This window comes from Pinus tabuliformis, chromosome X (genome assembly GCF_031772625.1).
Source record: "Pinus tabuliformis cultivar Carrire ecotype Pingquan chromosome X, CPIR1, whole genome shotgun sequence".
NCBI classification, from domain to species: domain Eukaryota; kingdom Viridiplantae; phylum Streptophyta; class Pinopsida; order Pinales; family Pinaceae; genus Pinus; species Pinus tabuliformis.
Window position 1 is genome coordinate 1,594,036,027 of NC_142308.1, and position 17,696 is coordinate 1,594,053,722.

The following is a 17,696-nucleotide window of genomic DNA, read 5'->3' on the forward strand; positions in this document are numbered from 1 at the left end:
ATATTGTCACCATGACTTTCTGTAATCAGTGTGGGTCTATCATCACTCATACTGACCTCCTATGCAAGTATCAAACCTCAGCTCTTCATCTCAAGCTTTAAAAATGAGAGAAAGTCCTTAAAAATCAATAAACCTTTGGTTCTGCACTTTCTCTTATCAGTACCTGTGGTCCTGCACCCCTTGGTCATGTTACCTGCGGACCTACCCGCTCTATCTCTAAAGGAGTGGGTGCAGACCCCTGTGAAAGTCAAAAAGGCGCAAGTTTATTCTTAAAAACTCACTTTGGGTTAATTATGGATGCTTCTAGAAGGAATCTTGACGTGGATGGTTCGCTCCTAGGTGGTTCATGCATCCCATAACTAAAGGAGCTAATCCCTTGATGAGAGGAGATTATCCCTTTGAAGGAGGGCTTTATCCCTTTGAAGGAGGGCTTTATCCCTTTGAAGGTGGACCTAGTAACTTCCCTCCATTGCACTATAAATTAAGGCATTGGGCTGGTTGCTAAGGAGGTTAGAAGCTGAACATTTTTGAGGGTTAATGCTGTTGGAATTGAGACTTCCTAGTTAAGCTTGAGAGGAGAGATTACATACCTTTTGGCTTCATTGGGAAGAGAGTGAAACTTATCAAAGTAGAGGGGATTCTTGTTGGACCCTGGGAGAAGCTCGTACAACATCAAGGCACCAAGGTTGTAAAGTTCTTCTTTGATTAAAGTTAATACAATTAGATTCATTTTTCTCAATAAATTGTCTTATATGGTTTATTTCATGAATTCCTTGATCATCATGATAAATATGGTTTATTATATTGGATTTTCAGATGTTATTTGATATGTGTGCTTGTTTGTGTTTGCAGACTCTTTACAAAGGAGCTCCTTTGGATCAACTGAGCGTGGCTTCCACAAACTAGCACTGGACCTGAGTTAGGCCTAAAACATCTATTAGCCTTTATTTATAAATTGCATATTTAGGGGAAGATAGTATTTGTTTGGTTTGCTTGTCGCTAGATATCATTAGATACTAGGGAGGTCAGTCTTGTCCACAAGAACGACTTATCCGGCCGACAAAATGGCGACTCTGCTGGGGATCTGAATTTTTGGTTCTTGTCTTTGCTTTTACTTTGACTTGAGAAACTGTTTTTCTATTTCTAGTTTTTGCTTGATGTGTGTGGGATTGGGTAGGTTCTGTAGATCTTGAATTATTTTTTGTTTTTCGTGCTTTTGGAAGAGGACCACACCCTCTGCTTGTAACACAGTGCGGACATCCCCGCACTTTTGCTTTACACACAGAGCGATACTGCACCTGGGTATACTGGGGGCCTACGGACCTTGTCAAAATTTTGAAAAACTTGAAATTTTCTCATTCAGTCAGCTTAGGATTTGTTTATGTGTTATTAGCCTCTGCCCAGATCTGCACGTGTCTTGTCAGAAACTTTTCGTAGGTTAATTCATTTGGCATTTAGGTTTTAGGTGAAATTTCTAGAAGCTTTGTGTGTCTGGCTTGATTTTCATTTGGTCGTTGTAGTAACTCAGAGCTTAGAAGCCTTAGAAACCTCAGATCACCCTGGTTTTTGCTAGTCTTCTTATGAGTCTGACCGATTTGTAAAATCTGCCTTTGTTGAGGAATCTATCTTTTTTTTCTCTTTGCGAAGCTTCGAAAGAACTTGTGTTGAAAGTTTTGATTTTCATTTTTAAAAAAAGAAAACAAAAAGCTGGTTTTTTTTTTATTAATTTGTGATTCTAGAAAAATTAGTCCTTAGTTTTCTCATAACTAAGTAAAACATCCTTGAAAAGAAATCTTGTAAGCTTTTACTTCGCTTAGCTTTTTAGAATTTATAGATCTCAAGATTAAATTTGTCAATAGTTTTGAGTGTTTTATAAAAATTAAAAAATCTCTTTTGAAAAAGTTTGTTTTTGTAGTATTTGAGTGTTTGAAAAGAAAGGGAAATTTTCGTGAGCATAACTAGTTGTCTTGTTTTTGAGTGTATTGAAAAAGACAAAAATCTCTTCTTTTTATTTGTTTGTTAAGGAAAGATTTGTTTTTTCAAGCATTTGCATTCTCAACTCTTTCTTTAGCTAGAAGTTAATTGAAGAAAAAGGATTGGTTTTCATCTTAAGTGCATTTTTAGTGATTTTGAGTCGAGTCTTCACACCATAAAGTTTCATCTCCGCACCTTTTGACTTAAGAAAAAACCAATAAAAATAACGCTTAAAGTAAAATCTATCTAGCAATATTTTTATTTCTCGGGCTTTTTATCACCAACATAGCTTAGGCTAGTATCTTGGAGTAGGGAGTAATTAACTCTCCAATAGTAAAACAAACAAGTAGTTGTATCTTGCGGTAGGAGATAAATCCCAATTGTTACATCTATGCTCTGGGAAGCTCCACTTAAAGGAGTCAAGCACGAGATCGTGTCTGAACCAGTGGGGTAATCAATCCTTCCTCATTGGGAACGATACAAGATATACACGTATTAAAAATGGTAAACCTCGGATTAACCATTGTCAAGGAGCCTGGGGTCACTTGTTGGTAAACCTTGGATTATGTTAAGGAGCCTTCAAGGGGATTGAGCTTGCTACTCTGCCCTTGCATGTGTATCGGATCACAGACTGTTCCCCCAGGTATATTTGTTTCCGTTGGTAACCATAGTGACCATATTCTATAGGATTCTTTCCTAAGGTGACGGTGGAGAGAAGATCCCACTACCTGGAGCAGACGTCGGCTAAACTTACTTGGATTTTCTGGGGGGTTCTCTTCACTCGAGATAGTTTAGTGGAGAAACTTGTGCCAGTCTATTCATTAAGCAGGTTACCGGGGTAACTGTTCCAACCGCCATTTCTGTATTGAATTCTACGACGTTGGATTTCATCACCAACTAGTGTTTTCGGTACGGAAAGTTACTGTTTTTGTGTGGTTTGACCTCCTAGATTCTTTAGGCATGTGATTCAAAATTGTTTGGTTCTTTAGAGACTTTAGGTGGTTTTCATTGAGATTTTTCTTTGTTTGCGTGTGAAGTAGTTAAAATATTTAATCGTGGTTGAATTACTGAGGAAGTCCCGTAGACTTCGAGGCCAACCTTCTGAGTTTTCACCGAGCTAGCTTGAAGGGCTATGAGCCCTGGTAACTCCTAGTGACAGTAGAGTTGGGTCACCTAAAGAAGGAGAGTCTTCTTTAGTTGTACATCCTGATTATCAAGTGCAAGCACTAGAGTATATTTTAGAACCTGTTTCTTTTTCCGAAGTTACTGTTAGTTTTTCTTCTACTAGTGAATTAGCCGAGGAACCTAAAATATCTAAACCTGAAACTGTACCTGCTACTACTCCAACATTAGGATTTGCCTCTCCAACTTCCAGTGGTCCTGGTTCACCCAAGGTAGAAAGAGTCATTACCCAAAATCTTCCTTCTGGACTTATTGCTATTGAAGAACTTGTTACTCTGGAAGAAGGTATACCTATCCCTGAAAATCAACCAGCTATAGAACTTAGGGAGCGTGAATCGATCTTTTACAGTCCACCTAGGAGGGACGCTTGGTATCTTTCATTGACTAATTTTTTGGAAAACCCGGGACTAAGTTTTTCACCACCTCGCATTCCTTTTCATCCAACACCTAAGGGTTATTATCCTCCTTTGAATATGTCAAGAAAGTTGTCCATGTTTTCTTAATCTCCAGAAACATTTTTATATGGCGGTCCTTCTGTTCCCTCTAGGTATCAGTCACTTACTGGTACTTTTTCGGGAGCATCTCCTCAACCTATTGAACAAGGGTTATTAACTGGTAATAACAGAACTAAACCATTGTGTAGAAGATATTCTTATGATGTTAGGTACTATTCCAAATCCGCAACCTCAAGGTGGCCAGCCTCAAGGTCCTCAATCATCACCTGGGGGGCAACCTCAAGGTACCCAATTACCACCTAGGGGGCAACTTCGAGGATAATACGTACCTACGGGACAGTACATTCCTCAAGGTCAACCCCAGACTCAGTATGTACCTCAAGGTCAACCCCAGTATCAATATGTACCTCAAGGTCAACCCCAGTATCAGTACGTGCCTCAAGGTTATCAACCTCAAGGTCAGTACCCAACCCAAGGTTTGCAACCACCTTCCGGTCAGTCATTTGTCCAAGGAACTGGAAATATACCTTTGAATTATCAACCCTACCCTCAACCCGGTTATGGTCCTCAATATGCTCAACCTTCTATGGGTCCATACCCCGGAATGAACTTAGTGTGGGATCCATCTCAATCTCAACAGATCTTGCAATCGAATGTGCATTTTTCATCTCAATCTAGACAACCCTTGGTTTTTGGTTCAACCCAGCAACCTGTTCAGTCTACTATTCCAACTTCTGTACCTTCTGTAGTTTCTCAGCCCGGGCCTAGTTCACCTCGAACTCCGCCTCAAACGACTGCTGCAACATCTGTTCCATCTACCCCACCTACTTTTGGAGTATCGACAGCCCCAGTTTCTATTGTTCCTGCATCAATTCCTCAAGCATCTTTACCTCAGTCTGGACCCACAATTCAGACTTTGGCTCAAATTCCTGTAGGACAACCTGGTCCAAGTACGGTTGTCACAAGTCAACCTCAATTTACTTATCAACCGTACTAGGGATAGTACCAATTCGGTCCTACTTCCCGGAACCTAGTCTATCAGTATCAACCGTACCTTGGATATACTTATCAGCAACCTCAACAACCCCAGTACGGTTCGGTTAATCCTGGTTTTCCGAGAGGATATAATATCCCAAATGCAATTCCAATTCCTAGTTATCCTGGATATCCTCCTCCTGGGGATGGTCTCATGACCCAGGGTTTCAGGGACCCTAATCGTCAGTTACCGTTCATTGCAACTTTGGACTTGCCTGACTTGTCGCGCCTTACAAACGATCCAATTAATTATCTTCCATTTTGGCCGCCAATGCCGAATAAGTTGCCTAGTGACATTCCTAAGTTTGAAGGTAAATCAGGAGAGGATCCATCGAACCATGTGATGACTTATCACCTCTGGTGTGCATCTAACTCCATTTCAGATGATTCAATCCGTTTAAGGCTTTTTCAACGCACTCTAATTGGTCTTGCGGCCAAGTGTTACATTGAGTTACCACGAGCCACTTTTTATAATTTTAGTCAGTTAGCTACTTCGTTTTTAACTCATTTTCAATTTCTAGTTAGATATGACAATGGCACGGAATTATTAACTTCATTAAAACAGTCAACGTCCACTTACATTTCAGATCACATTCATGAATGGAGACGTCGACGGCATTTAGTGAAAGTTTTTATTCTGGATCAGATCTTAGCAGAATGGTTTGTCAAATCTTTATTACCGAAAATCACTGAGGATGTAGCTAAGGCAGGAGTCGTTACTGAAGAGCAAGTAATTGCTCAAGCTCGGTACCTTGACCTAGTTTATACACAGTCAGGTACGTTACACGAGAAAATCCCCGACCTTCCTAAAAAAAATCAAATAACTGCAGCTCCTTCAGGGTCTCATGCCACTGATGGTATGATTGGTATAGTTCATACCAAAAGTAACAAGAAATCTTCCAAGAATTATTCTCCTATCATAACTTTACCAGATTCCCCAACAGGAGATTCTTCCGCGGAAATTTCTGCCGATATTCATGTTGTAGAGTCATCTACAGCCAAATCAAAATTCGGCTGTAAAAAGAAAGGGAAGAAGAAAAATAAAACAGATAAAAATTTGAAAGAGAAACCAGAAAAAACATAATCTACTGACGAGAAACGCAAACCTCGTTATCCTTGTCTCATTTTTTACGAAGAGCATTTTACAAGAGACTGCCCTCATCATGCTGAGGTTGCGAAAATCATCAAAGGTTCTCAAACGCCTGCTGTTTTGAAGGATCCTTTTCCTCGTCAAGATAGTAAGATGATAGGTTCTTCCTCAAATTCCTCAGAAGAACCCATAATGATGATGTCCCATGTTAGGATTGCGACACGATCGCAAGATTATGGAAGTAAAAGTCCTGTTGGTGGTAAGGAAGCAGAATCTTCTAATTTGAACCCATCAACTTCAACTCCCGGTTCCGATCCGCTACAGATCGAGAAACCTAACCCAGACTTAGTAATCAAACCACCCGCCAAGGGTATACTTCAAAAGTTAGCTTTTAATCCACATGCAAGAGCCGCTCAGAACTATAAAATTGTTGAATATTTGGCTATTTCACCTTCAACAATGTCGACTTTGGAGGTGTTGCAATCATGTCTAGCACAACGTAAATTGCTATTGTCGGCTATAGGAGCTATTGATATTCAGGACTCAAACCTTATAATTTTCGATCTAGAAAATAGTACACCTCGCTTACCTCATCAAATGGCTTTCTAGATTCCAGTGTTAGTCAAAAACAGACCTTGCTATAGGACTGTGAGTGATGAGGGAGCCTCAACGTGTATTATGTTGATCCAGTGTTGGAGATCGCTTGGTTCTCCTACACTTAATCAATCCCCGATGATTCTAAAGGCCTTTGATGGCCGTGGATTCCATCCTTTTGGCATTCTACAGGATTTACCTATAGGGGTTGAAGGAAAAACTGTTAATCTAGATGTGGAGGTGGTCAATGCCCCTCTAGATTACAACCTTCTCTTGGGTCGTAGTTGGTCTTATGCTATGACTGCTATTGTTTCATCGGTCTTTCGACTTATAAAGTTTCCTCATAATGGAAATATTGTAACTATAGACCAGCTAACTTACTTTTCATCCGACCCAGCCTCTTCTGAAAGTATCTAGCATGTCGGCAAAACAACTATCCCTTATAAGGATGTTGGAGTAGGACTAGTTAAAGATTTTGGTTTACTAGGAACTTTTTCCTTTCCTCCTCCAAACGTATCGCCTTCTACTACAACCATTCATATGATTTCATCAAACACCATTGTTTATGATGATCCTTGTATCGTACCTTCCGAATCTGAGATAGATTCATTTGGTGATGCTATGCCTTTGAGTCCATATGAAATTGCGTATCAGGCCGTACAGTCGTTTTCCGACCCTTATTCAACCGCAATTGACTTAATGAATGTGGTCCATGAAGAATCATTTTCAATATTAGACTTAGATTAAACAACGTTTTCCGAACTTGTGCACACTGATGAGCAAATTCGTGAAATCTTGTCTGTTGATGATTTACCATGGGAAGATATTCATCATAGATCTTTGTTTTTACCTGAGGTTGATCACTTTGAAAATGATTTTTCATCTATTTTTACGACTGATTATGTCAAGGAACCTCAAAATCCATTGAAAAATCCTTATTCTGAGATAAATTTGGGAAATATTTCTCGAACTATTCCTATTGACATTTCGGTTAAGCCTGGAATTGTTGAAAACATTCATATAGGTGCCTCTTGTACGGAAGATGAAATTCAAATATATAAGGCCCTATTTTAAGAATTCCGCGACATTTTTGCCTGGTCATATGAGGAAATGCCAGGAATTGACCCAGCAATTGTTGTTCATGAAATCAAAACTTACCCAGATGCTAAACCCGTCCGACAACATTTGTGTCAGATCCACCCACGAAAGGCTGCTACTATTAAAGCAGAAGTTGAAAAATTGCTTAAAGCAGGTTTCATTTATCCAATTCCTTTAACAGATTGGGTATCAAATATCGTTTCTGTTAACAAAAAGAAGGAACAATAAGAATATGTATCGATTATATGGATATTAATCGAGCCTATCCAAAAGACAATTACCCAACTCCCTATATCGATCAAATCATTGATGATTGTGCCAGCAATGAAATATTCTCTTTCATGGATGGTTTTTCCGGTTATAATCAAATAAATATTCTACCTGCCGATAAACCAAAAACGGCTTTCATTTGTCCATGGGGGACATTTTCTTATTGAAAATTACCTTTTGGGCTCAAGAACGCCAGTGCAGCTTTTCAAAGGGCCATGTCTTACGCGTTTCATGACATCAAGCACATTGTGCAACCCTATCTCGATGATTTACCTGCTCATTCATTACATCGAGCCGATCATCTCATCCATTTACGAGCAATCTTTTTGAGGTGTAGGCATTATCGAATTAGGTTGAATCCACATAAGTGTGTTTTCTGTATAGAAACAGGTCAGTTACTGGGGTTTTTTGTTTCGAAAGTCAGCATTCGTGTCGATCCCTCGAAGGTTGAAGCTATTGTCAAATTGCCTCCTCCTTCGAGTCTCCGCCAACTCCAAAGTTTGAAAGGGAAAGCAAACTTTTTACGTCGATTCATTCCTAACTATGCCGAGATAACAAAGGGTTTTACCCGATTGTTGAAATAGAATACTCCATTCTTTTGGGATGAGATAGCTAACAAATATTTTGATGCACTAAAACACACGTTGACCCATGCACCGTTATTGCATCCTCCCAGCTACAACTAGGACTACTTCTTATATCTCGCCGCCTCGCATTCCACCATCGGAATGGTGTTAGTTCAGGAAGATGAATTCGCTAGTGAACATGTGATATATTACCTTAGTCGAACCTTTAATCCAACTGAGCTAAAATATTCACATGTGGAGAAATTGGCCCTGGCAGCTGTTCAAGCTGTCCAACGTTTTCGTCATTACATTTTACTACGCAAAACTACTGTAATTTTCGATTGCAACACTATGATCTATATTTTGACGAAACAATTGCTAGGGGGCAAGTATTCCAAATGAATTGTGATCCTGCAGGAATTTGACTTGGAGTTTGAAAAGTCTAAGTCAAAGAAATATTTAGTTTTTGCGGAGTTAATGTGTGACTTCCCGCGTGCTGATACTGAAACTGTGGCGGAAGAGCCCATTGTAGACGAATCCTTGTTTCTAATCAACACTTTAGATCCCTGGTATGGAGATATCATAGTTTATCTCCAAACCCAATCCTTTTGGCCTGAAATTTCAAGATCAGAGCGTCGGAAAATATGATTCCAATCCCAACAATACAAAATTATTGGAGATACACTTTATCGTCGTGGGGCGGACTCTGTTTTGCAACGTTGTTTAACTCATGAGGAAGCTGAAAGGGTTCTAAATGACTGTCACTCTAGGGCGTGTGGCGGTCATATGTTTGGGTTTGCCACAGCCCAAAAGATATTGCGCGCTAGCTATTTCTGGCCGTCCTTGTTTAAATATTGTATTAACACGCTCCGAAAATGCCATAACTGCCAAATTTTTGATCGAAAGATGCGTGCTCCACCTGCTCCTATCCACCCTATAATTTCCATCGGTCCTTTTGCAAAATGGGGTATCGATTCTGTTAGCCTCCTGCTGCAACAGGTTAATCATCTTTCATGATCGACATTTTTACATGCCAAATATGTCATACTTTGCTTGCTGCAATGCTCCATATTTGCTACAGATGGCCAGAGAAGTATCCATGAGAGTGTGCTAGTCTAAATGCCACTGCTGTGTTCCAATTTTGATGAGTAATCCATTTTGATCAGTTTTCAAGTATAGGGAGGTCCAAACAGCTTAATCTTGGTCTCCCTAGGTTTCAATTTCCTGTTTTAGAATATAGAGAATAAACATCTGTCCAAACTATTTAATCTTGGCAGATTTGTAGATAGGTAGAGAAACAAGGGTGCTCAATAGCTTAATCTGAGCCCCTGGATGCAATAAGTGTAGTTGTAGATAGGAGCACAAGCAAGAAGAAAAGAATGAAAAGTTGGGTATGCTAGTTCAAGTGCACCCAAACCAAAAAGAAGAGAAAATGCTAGGCAAGTAGGTCGGTGTGGAGCACCTGGAAGGTATGCTTTTTGATAAGTAATCTAGTGGTTTTTCAAATACTATTTCTAATCTTTTCTGCATATTGAGCCTAAAAACATAAGGGTTTTGGTAAATTATGTGAAAATGGACAAACGAAGCTCAATCACTAATAATCGATGTTTTCTATGCAGAAGGACGCGGAAATAGGGGATTATCGAGTAAAAACGAGAAGCTCAAGGAAAGTAACTGCTGCCCCGTCGACAGGGAACCGGATGCAGACAAGATCAAGTAAAATTGGAGCCGAATAATCCAGGAAAAGAGCGCAGGATACCGTGACGGAGAACGCAAGAGACCTGAACGATTAGCGAATCCCTCAGGATCTTCGATCCTGAGGGATCGCTGCTTTAAAGCTTATCTTTTGTATCTAGACATCTCCGTCATTTATGTTATATAAAGGTACCACGCCATCGAGCGTGGGGGGAATGACTGTTATTAAAACTCGGAACGATTTTGATCACTGAGCTTTTGTAAGATCTGATTTTGTACACTTTTGTTATGCAATCAATATAAAGGATTTGGTGTTCACTTCGTTTCTGTATCTGAAGTAACTCTAAGCAGTGTACCATCGTAGCCAAGGGCCCAGCTCCGACGGTCACTTGCTGTTGTATCATATGGTGATTTGTGTGGTTTGCTTATTTCTTTCATTACAGTAATCTGATATATCTTTGCTATGATAGACTATGCTTCTTAATTAATATTTGAATCTGAATAAGTTCTTTGATTCACGTCTCTGTATTACACAAACTGAATCTATTCGAATTGCATTCATTTCTACAGCAAGTTATTGGTATGAATGTTATCATTATTGGATTCATATGAAATAAGTACTTGTGAGACTTGAAGATAATATCACTTTGTTCAGAAACATAGTCGCATCATACATTGCTCTCGGATCGCTACAGTAGTATAGACCGTGTACATACTTCGGGGTTGTTGTTCCATTTGGATTTGTTGTTCCATTTGGAGTTGCTGTTCCATTTGGATTTGTTGTTCCATTTGGGTTTGCTGTTCCATTTGGGTTGCTGTTCCATTTGGGTTTGTTGTTCCATTTTATATGATTGACGTTTCCTGTTTATGATAGTTTGCTGTTCCATTTCTTTACTGCTGTCCCATTTCTTTACTGATGTTCCATTTCATTACTGCTGTTCCATTTTAAGAATTGCTGTTCCAGTTTACTTTCACCAATCTGCCTTTATTGCTTTCGCGTGATAGCAGGCCTAAGGCTGTCGTGAGCCCAGCAAGACGCTGCCTAGCTCCCTGACCTATAAGCCCATGCTTTGGTTTTCTTTCTTTATCAGTTTCTAAAGGGAAGGGTTATTGGTTCCGTACCCTTGACTGATCATTTGCCTTGTGTGATTTCATTTCCTGAATTGGTTTAGTTACAACTTAGTGTTTGTTTCCTTTCAAGTCATTAGAACGCTATACTACCGAGCACTACTTGGACAGAACAGCCTCGGATTGAGTTACTCCTTGAAAGAACAAAATGATCCCGGATTGACTTAATAATGTGGAATAATTGGTGGTGTGAGAGCCGGGGAAGGGGTAATAGCCATTTGTCCTTTATAGAGTAGTGCGCAAATCTGCTAGGAGGGAGTTGGATTTTAAAAACGGAAGGTAAGAACCTGCGTACGGAGCATGTAAAAGCCCTGCTCCACCGTCCGCTCTCTTAGTAGAATTGCTGGTTAAATAGGATTTAGCAGTTTAATTGGAGTGCATGACTAAGCAGAAAAAGTTAGAAAAAGATCAAAAGCCTCCATCTAAAGCTAAGGGGCTGGTGACCCTTGGACGAAAAACCTTCATAGACGAAATCTATAAGAAAGCCGACTCTCAGCCATCAGTAGGTTATAAGAAAGTCAATTCTAAACAGCCTACTAGTTCCCTTCAGGCCTCGGGATCACCATCCGAAGCCTTTGCTGAGGTGCACAGTCGAACAGAGGAGCAGGATTTTCAAGAAATTGAAAATTTGACTCCTGGACCATTGCACGAAGGGACCCAAAGTAACCTTTGTGAAGGAGAAGGAGAAACAGGGGAAGTTGAGGAACCTAGATCTCCTATTGAATTGAACCAGCCTTTGAATAGCCCGGACAAGGGAAGCGCTGTAAAAATCCTTGTTGAAGGAATTCATTCATCGCAAACAGTTGGGGCCATTATCATCCCTGATCAAGGGAGTGGTGTCAAGACAATCCCTGTTAAGACTATCCCTCCTAAACCAAGGAACACTCTCTTGGAAATTCCTAAAGATTACTGGCATATATTCGATCCCATGGCGCAGAACCAGCCAAACACCCAGACCTCCACATTGCAATATCCGATAGTAGATTCTCCAGAAAATGCGCCCATGAAAGCCATCCCTCTCCAGCATATTCCCACATTTCATGGCCTCACATCAGAAGATCCGGACGCCTTCTTGTTCGAATTTGATGTATTATGTAGAGGATACGATTACACCACCGACCCCCAGAAACTGAAATTGTTCCCCTCTACATTAAAAGGGGCTGCGTTGAGATGGTTTATGGGCTTAGGTGGTGGGGTTATTAACAATTGGGATCAAATGAAAGAAGCCTTTTTAAAGAAATACCAAGATTACTGTAGATCGAGGGAATTAAAAGATGAAATCTTTCAAATGTCAGCCAGACCAAACGAAACCTTAGAAGAATATGTGGAACGTTTCCAATATAACTTGCAAAGATCCCCTTATGCATCACTACCTCTGCCAGATAACATGTTGAAAACTGCATTAATTAGAGGTATGAGAGAGCAATGGATCGAAACGTTAAACATCATGGGGAAAGGAGACATTTATCAGGAAAATTTTGCTGATATCATTGATCTGTGTATCAGGAGCTCAAGAGGCAGCACGAGGATAAAACCAGCGGAATATGATCGCTTCCCCAGAGATAACAGAACATTAACAGAGGGAGTAACACGGGTGGAACTTGGAAATTTGCTAGAAAATTTTAAAACTGATATCCTGGGAACACTAACTACACAACTTGACATTGTGCAGGCTAAACAAAAGCAAGCCGAGGTAGAGCAGAATCTAGCCATCTTTTGCCCACGATGCAGGAAGAAACACAGCCACAAAGAATGCCCGCTGGATACAGTCCAAATATGTGCTATCTGTACCAAGGACCACCTGACCGAAAGCTGCCCTTCACTGCCTGGTTTGAAGGCAGTATACAAAGAAGCAGAAGAGGAGTCAGAACCAGCATATTTTGTTAACCAGCGTCGCCAATGGCAGCCTAGGCAACCAGGTATGTTTTCAGACCCCTCCTCTTCTTTTCAACCCCCGCAGTTCAGTACTCAGTAGTAGAACATGTGGCAAAATCAGTCCCAACCCCCGTTTTCAAATTGGTCACCTCAAATGTTTCCTACTCCAAATCCTTGGATGTCCCAATTTGGTTGGCCAAACTGCCCTTATCCTCCACCGTATTGGCAGAATAGTTCCTATCCTCCACAGTGGACCCCTTCCACTTCGCAAGGCTCATCCTGGCAGACAAGCTGGCCAAGATCGACATATCAGCCAGCAGGATCAATCCCACTCCCTCAACCAACTCTACCAGCCTTACAACAAAATCCCCAGTCTAATCTGAGACCGCAACTCCCAGCCCAACCCAATCCCAACCCTAATAATAGGCCAGTTCAATCTATTCAAATCATAGACACATCAGAGATTGACTCTGACCTAAGGGAGTGCAACGATCTTCAGTTAAGATCGGGACGAATAGTAGAAACAGAGGGAGACAAAATGGTTCATATTGAAAATCAGTTACCCGTAGAACAACCCCCACAACGAGAGGATGAAAACAAAGAGCAAAACAATAAGCAAGCAAGCACATCCTCTCCTCCTTTCCCAGAACGATTAGTCATATCTCGACCTATACAACCTCCAGACTTTGACATTCTGGGAGAATTACAAAATCTGTATATAAAGATTCCATTCCTCCAAGCTATACAAGATATTCCTATATATGCGAAAACCATAAAGGAATTATGCATAAAAAAATCAAGGAGGAATACAAATACTAACCCTAGAGTCCAAGTAGTTGGTACTTTATCTGACCTATTATCAGGAAAGGAGACACCTATCAAATATGAAGATCCCGGGAACCCAATTGTGACCGTTCAAATCTATGGCCAAACCCTGACTAACGCTCTAGTCGACCTGGGAGCTGCAATCAACATTTTGACAACCTCCACCTGCCAAAAGCTTGGCATTACGTCAGATCGATCTGTAGTTCGACCAGAAGGTACTCTGAATGATGTCATGGTTTCCGTAGATTCATGGGAGTATCCCACAGATTTCCTGGTAATTAATCCTAAAACCCGACTAGATGGACATCCGTTAATCCTAGGCAGACCCTGGCTTGCTACTACCGATGCCTACATAGGCTGCCGACAGGGAAACATGACTATAGCTAAAGGACCCGATGTCAAAAATTTAATTGTGTACCCTCCAGCTCAGCCAAGCCTGCCAATGATTAAAACTAACCCTTATCCTGTATCATATCTCGCTAACAATATTAGATCTCCATTAACTATACAGAAGGCGTTAGATTTCAAAGATCAAACAGAAGACGACGCCATTAACAATTTTATTAGTCAAACTGAAGCTAGAAAACATATGCAGTGTCTTATGATAGAGGCAGCATTTGACAATGAGCTAGAAGAAGATCCCTTAAAAGATCCGCATGATCAGACAATACCAGTAACTGCTGTTGCTAATACTAAAGTAGTGGAAATTGAACCTGGTAAAACTCTGAATATTAACGCCAATCTTACACCAGATCAAGAGATAAAACTTGTTAATCTGTTACAAAAATACAAAGATGCATTTGCATGGGATTACCCCGACATGAAGGGGATTGATCCTCAATTATGCACCCATCACATCTATATAGAGAAAGACGCAAGACCTGTCCGTCAGCCACAAAGGAGACTCAACCCACACCTAAAAGAGATAGTGAAAGATGAACTTCAGAAGCTCTTAGATGTTAACTTTATTTACCCTATCTCTGACAGTAAATGGGTCTCTCCCCTTGTGGTGGTACCAAAGAAAAACGGAAAATGGAGGATCTGCGTCGATTACAGGGAGTTAAACAAGGCTACACAAAAGGATCACTTTCCCCTCCCATTTATAGATCAAGTATTGGACACGTTAGCAGGGAAGAAATTTTTCTCCTTTTTGGATGGCTTCAGTGGATATAACCAAATCCAAATTGCCCCTGAAGACCAGGATAAAACTACCTTTACGTGCCCTTGGGGAACGTTTGCCTATCGTGTATTACCCTTCGGCCTATGTAACGCCCCTGCTACATTTCAAAGGGCTATTCTCAGTATTTTTGCAGATCTAATAAACGATGGACTTGAGGTGTATATGGACGACTTCACACCGTATGGGGATGAATTTGATCCAGCTCTGGATACCCTGGAAAAAGTTTTACAACGCTGCATTGCTACCAGACTCTGCCTGAGCCACGAGAAGTGCTACATGATGATGACGGAAGGAATCATCCTAGGGCACTACATTTCAGCAGCTGGTATCCAGGTAGACCCTGCTAAAATTCAGATTCTTTTGCTCATCCCTACCCCCACTACTCAAACAGAGGTACGTAGTTTCCTTGGATTTTTCGGATATTACAGACGCTTTATAGAACATTATTCACGAATTGCAGCACCTCTATATGCTCTGACAGGTAATGTGAATTTTTTGTGGACAGATAAATGCGACCAAGCTTTTAAAGAATTGAAAAAGTTGCTGTCAATAGCTCCAGTCCTTCGAGGACCAAACTGGAATCTGCCATTCCAGATCTCATCGGATGCCTCGGATACAGCAATCGGTGCAGTCCTAGGACAAGAAGAGGATAAGAAGCCATACGCTATTTACTATATTAGCAAAAATTTATCCTCTGCCGAACTCAATTATACTGTTACTGAAAAGGAATTTCTGGCTGTAATTCATGCTGTTAATAAATTTAGGCATTATATTACAGGTTACCCTGTTGTGTTATATACAGATCATTCTGCTATTAAATATCTAGCAAACAAACCTGTCACGAATGCTAGAGTAACTCGATGGTTGATCCTGTTGCAGGAGTTTGACATCACAATTAAGGATCGACCCGGCAAGGAGAACCCTGTAGCCGACTTCCTCTCAAGAATACCCAAATCAAGCGAAGCAGCAGCCGTGGAAGATCAATTCCCTGACGAACATCTGTTTTCCATTGCCGTTCGCACACCCTGGTATGCTGACGTCGCCAATTACCTTGCACTGGGTAAGTTACCAAAACACCTAACCCCTCAGGAACGAAAACAAATTGTTCAAAAAAGCACACGATTTTCGTGGATTGGAGACCATTTATTCCATACAGGGGCAGACATGCAAATCAGAAGGTGTATTCAAGAGGATGAGATCCTAGACATCTTAAAGGCTTGTCAAAGTGGACCATGCGGGGGGCACTTTGCCGACAAGAGAACAGCACATAAGATACTACAGGCAGGGTACTATTGGCCTACAATCTTTAAGGACGCGAAAAAATTTGTGCAGGCCTGTGATAGCTGCCAGCGAGCAGGAAAACCTGGTCAAGCTGATGAAATGCCTCTGAGACCACAACTGGTTATTGAGCCATTTGAACGATGGGCTCTCGATTTCGTCGGACCCATTAATCCACCCTCAAACCAAAGGACATACATCTTGGTAGCAACAGACTATGTTACTAAATGGGTTGAGGCTGAATCATTAGCTAGGGCTACAGAAGATTCGGTAATACAATTTTTGTTCCATTTGTTTGTACGTTATGGACTTCCCAGAGAAGTGATTACAGATGGTGGACCACAATTTGTTGGAAACAAACTAGCCGCAACACTTAATAATTATCATATCCAACATAAGATTACTACCCCCTACCATCCGCAGGCAAATGGACAAGTAGAAAACAGTAACAAGATAATTGAGTCAATCTTAACAAAGACCATCACATCACACAGGCGTGATTGGGCTGCTCGGCTACCTGAAGCACTGTGGGCTTATAGAACCACATGGAGAAGTACAACAGGCTATTCACCTTATCAATTGGTGTTTGGGAAACAACCAATCTTTCCTATCGAATTCGAGATCCAAACACTACGAACTGCACAAGAGGTTGGGCTAGATCTGAATGAGGCACAGATCAATCGACTACGACAAATCAACGAATTGGATGAGATTAGGCTCTCTGCATTACAAAACACAGCATTAATCCAACAGCAGCGAGCTAAGTGGCACGATGCACTTATAAAGAATAAAGTCTTCCATGAAGGAGACTGGGCTCTGTTATACGATTCTCGATTCCAGGACTTCCCGGGGAAACTCCAGACTCGCTGGTTAGGACCATATGAGATCCAGAAGGTGCACGACAATGGGACCCTCACTCTGATCACGATTGACGGTTCTGGACATACGTTCAAAGTAAATGGCCACCGAGTTCGTCTCTATCGAAGACCCCTTACTCGGGAATCCTTTTGTCAACAGCTTCAGCAAGATACTGATTTGGAGATCCTAGCAGAGGAAGTGAAATCTTCCTCACCCATAACTTAAGCAATCTATTTTTCATAATTTGTACATAACATCCTGTATATATGTTCTTTTCATCTTTGTTTTGTAGTATTTTGGTTACCTTATTTTGCACAGCACTCGTTTGATTTTGCTGTTCCTTTTCAAAAAGAATAGCACTCGTTTGATTTTGCTGTTCCTTTTTAAAAGGAACAGCACTCGTGTGATTCTGCTGTTCCTTTTCAAAAGGAACAGCACTTTTGGTGTTTTGCTGTTCCTTTGCAAAAAGGAACAACACTTGTTGTTTTGCTGTTCCTTTTCGAAATGGAACAACACTTTTTATTTTGCTGTTCCTTTACGAAAAGGAACAGCACTTTTGCGTTTTGGAATTTTTGTTGTTCCTTTGCGAAAAG